Source organism: Hemicordylus capensis, chromosome 4 (genome assembly GCF_027244095.1).
Source record: "Hemicordylus capensis ecotype Gifberg chromosome 4, rHemCap1.1.pri, whole genome shotgun sequence".
Lineage (NCBI taxonomy): Eukaryota > Metazoa > Chordata > Lepidosauria > Squamata > Cordylidae > Hemicordylus > Hemicordylus capensis.
Window position 1 is genome coordinate 80,103,650 of NC_069660.1, and position 5,710 is coordinate 80,109,359.

At 45.6% G+C, this 5,710-nt stretch overlaps 1 pseudogene; it reads left to right on the forward strand.

Moving 5' to 3' along the window:
• The first annotated feature begins 3,893 nt into the window (after nucleotides 1-3,893).
• Nucleotides 3,894-4,012, forward strand: LOC128325511 (uncharacterized; annotated as a pseudogene).
• The last annotated feature ends 1,698 nt before the right edge of the window (nucleotides 4,013-5,710 follow it).

Genomic DNA, 5,710 nt, shown 5'->3' on the forward strand with positions numbered 1-5,710 from the left:
ACTCTGAACCTGGGGTAAAGGGTGCACACAGAACCTTTATCCCAGGCTAATGCTGTCTTTTACAACCACATATTGGGCAGACATTCAGCTGGAGAAGATGTCTCCCATTGTGGAATGTCCACAGCAGGAAACTCTGCACCCTCTGAATTTGTTGCCTGTTGTGCAGCTGCTGAGGGCCAGGCCCTGCCAGAAAACAGAAGATAGCAATCATTGAGCAAGGTGGGACCAAGCATGGCCTCATTGTGTGACCTGATTTGACATGGGAACTTCCTTTTGAGGGAAGAACCTTGTGGGAGGTGAGTACCATGACCCTGTTCAGGCAGGATGTTGCATCTTCAGTTGAAAGACTGCAAAGATGAGGACTCTGAGAGGAATCTCTAGCATGTTGGTGCCTCTTTTTAGCTATTTCCTTGATGAATGTCTTGCAGATTGTTTTTCCACAAGGCGATGAGATGTAATACACCATCTCATCATCACTTTAAAACAGTTTTCTCAAATGCCATAGTTAACGAATATTTCCCACACTGTTGGAATATTGTTTCCTATGTCTTATGTCCATTTCATTATAAATTATTTGACTTGTTCAAGCTCTATTTCATATTTTAAAAACAATGCATAAACTTTAGTTGTTAGCTGTATATGTTTCTGTTTTAATACACCCTTAATTCCATTTTATCTCTCATATGCCCATTTTGTTTTACTTACTTATTTAAATGAGCTCTAATCTGGAAATATTCAAATGAAGGGGTTTTTTAACTATTCAATTTTGTCTTAATTTCTGCATATGATGATGTCCAAGTTTCATGCAAAATATTTTAATGACAATAATTGTATTTTCATTTTGCAATGCTTGTTGTTGATTTGATAACTATATCACTTGAACCTAACAACAGTGGAGATTTATATAGGCATAATCCAATTGTGTAGTGGTCTCAGTGGACTTTCAGTAGCCATGCCTAATTATGTTCCACTGAAATTGCACCAAACAAATAATGTAAAGGATCTGAAATAAGGAATCCAAAACACAACCTGACAGATCCAATAATATAACAGAACAAATTGTTCTAGTAAGAACTAATCAGCCTATTTTCCTTTTCCTGTCTCTATAGCTGGACTAAATTTGGTGCAAATTGAGGTCCATAAGTTAGATCTCTTGCACCTCAAATGTTCATGTGTCTGCCATCTTGGACCGGGGCGGATGTCAACATTACAAACTGCACCGTTGAGGTGTCCCTGTGTGTCACTCACTACAGCTGTTCCAAATTTGATTCAAATTGGTCAGACAGTCCTCAGCTTAGTGCACTTGTGCCTCAAAGGTTTATGCATCTACCATCTTGGATAGGGGTGGGTGACATCATCACAAAGTACACCATTGGGGCATCCCTATGTGTCCATTCAGCTGTAGCAAATTTGGTTCAAATTGGTTAGACTGTCCACAAGTTAGTGCACTTGTTGTACTTCCAAAGTTTATGTGTCCACCATCTTGAATGGGGGTAGATGACATTGTGACAATCTTTGCCATTGAGTTGTCCCTATGTGTTCCTAGAGCTGTAGCAAATTTTGTTTAAATCGATTAAGCGGTTCACAAGTTAGCTCACTTGGGCCTCAAAGGTTTATGCTTCCCTCATCTTGAATCAGGGTGGATGACATCATCACATACTACACCACCTGCTTGCACCTCAGATGTTCACATGGCTGCCATCTTGAATTCAAGTGGATGACATCATCACACACCACACCATTTGGGCATCCCTATGTGTCTCTACAGCTGTAGCAAATTTGGTTCAAATTGATTAGACAGTTCACAAGTTAGCCCACTTGCGCCTCCAAAATTTACACATCCACCATCTTGGATCGGGGTGGATGACATCATCACACACTATGCCATTGAGGTGTCCCTACAACTGTACCCAATTTGGTTCGTATTGGTCCAGGTGTTGCGAAGTTGATGGGGGTGGGGACACACGGACACACACACACAGAATGTCGGGTGATCTCATAAGCCTACTGGAAAGTAGGCTAAAAAAGTACAAAGAGTGAATATATGAATGTAAGCTATATTGAAAATTATGAAATAATCTAAACATGGTAATATTAATGAATCAAAATTACTGACAAAACATAAAATGTACCAAACAACAATGAATAAAACAGGAGAACTATATAGTATGTTATAAATATAAGAACTAGATGTAAGAATGAACTAGATGTAAGAACAATAGCACCCTGGAGATAACACTGTTTCGAACTTCTTCTTCAAGTGTCCATAAAAGTTCATATATTCCCCCATAAATATCAATAAAGTCATCCTTAGAACTTCAGAACTTCAATGTTGTAAAATAAATCTTCTTCATAGTAGGGATGTGCCCGAATAGGCTTCGGCACTGGCGGGGGTACTACTTTAAGGACGGGTGAGGGTGTACTCACCCCCCCCGCCGCGTTTCCCCCGCCGGCGCTCTCCAAATTTCAAGCCCCTCGGGGCGGCAGCGTTCCTCCCTGCCGCCCCGTTCCCCCCCGCCGGCTGGAAGTGGCCGGAAGTCGCGAGCGCACGGGCGCCCGTCGTGCGTGCGCACGCATGGCAGGCGGGCGGGCACGCGCGTGCATGACGGGTGCACATGCGCTCACAACTTCCGGCCACTTCCAGCCGACGGGGAGGATGGGGCGGCAGGGAGGAAGTGGAATGGTGCAACAGAAGGAGGAGCAAGATGTATACACTGACTCTGCCCCTCACTGCATGGTGGGTGGGGCTGGTGAGACACATGGACCAAAATGGCCCAAGTGTAAGAAGCAGGAGGGGAATTCACAGCTTTTCATTAGTGCTTCCAGTAGATAACAATAGCTCAACAACATTCCACATGGCTATGGAAAGAGCTAGAGATGCACTAGCCTGGGGAAGAACAAAAATTTCCCCACAACAAAATAGTGTGATTTTAGTTGCAGGAAAGCATGAGAGCCTCACAGAGGAGTGCTGCTTGAAGGGAAGACAGCTGGGTCCCCAGCAACCAGTACAGATTTTATTCCAAGCTTTTCTCCCCGCTGCACAAGCAGCTGATGCAGGCCATATATACCATAACAATACAGCGAGAGCCCTTAGCATATTTTACAGGGACCATCACCATTTTGTCAACGAGGGAAAATTCCGGTCATAATCAGGGCAGGAGTTCTCAATTATATCATTTTTGAGAAAGGGGTGTTGAGGGCACCATGGGTCTGGTTCAGAAAGGGGTCTGAACCAGAAATTCTGGCAGATGGACTCTGCTCACTGAGTAGAACCTTGCTGCTGAATGGTGCCCCCTGACAGTGACCTAAAGGAAAAGTGAAGGCAATAAGGAAGAATCAAGTTACTTGGGGAGCAAATAGGGAAAGAGGGGTCTATGCTGGCTCTATGTAAGAATGTCTCTAGCCTTGGCTCGCCAGCCTGAGCTTCTTGTTCTGGGAAAAGGTGCTAACGGTTTGGCCTGGCCCAGCCCCTGACCACGAGCCTGCCTTTGACCACACCAGTTGCCTCTGACTCTTTGGAACATCACCTCCTGCTCTGAAACATGATCACTAGCCTATTTGGCTGTAACCGCACTGATGATTGCCTCAGACCACATTAGGCCATGACAGAGAGAGTCTCCTCCTCAGCTATAACTGAGGGAAGAGAGATAATCCTATTCCTTGCAAGGCTCTTTCTCATTTTCACTTCCCTTCCCTTTCTCCATTCCTTTTCATTAGAAAAACATGTGGGGGAGAGGGGGCATGTACTGAAATAACTTCAAGGGCTGAGAATTGTAGCTGCTGGAGACAGTTGTTGGACTACAGGCAACTGAAAACTGAGCTGTCATCACTAAACCACTTTGCCTTGGGAAAGAGTTCCTGTGCTGGCTAAGGCAAGCACAAGGTCACAGTGTGTCTATGGCCACACTACCCTAAAGGTGCCCGATCTCATCTGATCTCGGAAGCTAAGCAGGGTCAAGCCTGGTTAGTACTTGGATGAGAGACCGCCTGGGAATACCAGGTGCTGTAGGCTTTAGGAGAGGAGAGCTGGTCTTGTGGTAGCAAGCATGACTTGTCCCCTTAGCTAAGCAGGATTATGGCTGGATTATGTCCACAGTCTGCCTTTAAAAACAGCTTGCTTGGGAAGTAGATTATAGATATTAATCTACTCTATTATAGATAATAGAGGAGAGCTGGTCTTGTGGTAGCAAGCATGACCTGTCCCCTTAGCTAAGCAGGGTCCATCCCAGGGGTGTAACTATAATAGGGCAAGGGGAGACTGTTGTCTGGGGGCCTACTGCCTTGGGGGACCTCCCAGAGGCAAGTCACATGACTAACTCCCCCAGCTGCGCACCTGCCCGGGCTTCCTTCAGTTGTATTCATCGTCTGAAATGGATGTGAGTGTTAAGACCTGGAGCTACCAGAACAGCATGTCTTTCTCTAGTACCATTAAATGACTTGCATGGTCCACAATTTATAAAACCTTTTAAAAAATAATTTAGGATTATGTTCTATTGTGGCACACACACACAGCTTTTTGTTACCACTATTTAGCCTCATTTAAGATTTATTTACTTCATGAGCTGAGCTTCAGTGAGGGGGGGGGCATTTTAAAATCTTCTCTCTGGTCTGGGCCCACTTCAACCTTGCTACACCCCTGGTCCATCCTGGTTGCATATGAATGGGAAACTTGATGTGTGGGCACTGTAAGAGATTCGCCTCAGGAAATGGAGCTGCTCTGGGAAGAGCATCTAGGTTCCAAGTTCCCTCCCTGACTTCTCCAAGATAGGGCTGAGAGAGATTCTTGCCTGCACCCTTGCAGAAGCCGCTGCCAGTCTGTGAAGACAATACTGAGCTAGATAGACCAATGGTCTGACTCAGTATATGGCAGCTTCCTATGATCCTATGTTCCTAAGGTCTGAGGATGTAGGGATAAGTCTAGGCACATAGGGCAAAAGGCAGTGATCCTCTGTTTTAACGCATATGGCCAGTCAGTTGCTAATCCCTTGAGCAGGCTTCTTATCTAAGCCAGTTATTGTATCTGTTCTGTCCCATCCTGCAGACAAGAGCCCTTGGAGTCTGGGAAGTGGTGACGCAGGTTGCAGCACCACAGACAGCTCCATGGAACAACTGGACCCAACAGCAGCATAAAGTAGACTGAGCTCAGGCTACCCCTGCTGGGCTCTGCCTCCCTGCCTGGAGAGTGGAAACCTTAAAATGGAAACCATCGAGAGCAGGAATGTTCACTTGCGGTCCTGCAGCTTTTTTTGGCCTACAGCTCCCAGCATCCCCAGTCACAGTGGTCAGTAGCCAGGGATGATAGGAGTTGTAGGCCAAAAACCGCTGTAGGGCCGCAGTTGGATGCCCCTATTGGAGGCTGTAGTTGGACACCTCAAGGCAGACAGAGCATGACACAGGCCAGTGCTGGCAGGAGGAGGGGACCAATCCAAGATTGCTAGAGCAAAACCAAACTCTCCAAAACACTGGCTCATATCATCTAGCCAATGCATCACCACCTATAGTGACTCTGCTAGCAGATGTGGCTCATACACCACCTGCTGACATGCTATTCGCAGCTAAGCTCTCATTTGCACTTACTTATGAACTTCTGGTATTTGATGATACTAATACAATGCCTATAACTGCACCAGCAGCATTCTTATATCATGCCCCTGCCGATAATCAGAAGGAAATTGGGGGAGCTCACACTGCTATCAAACATGATGCAAGC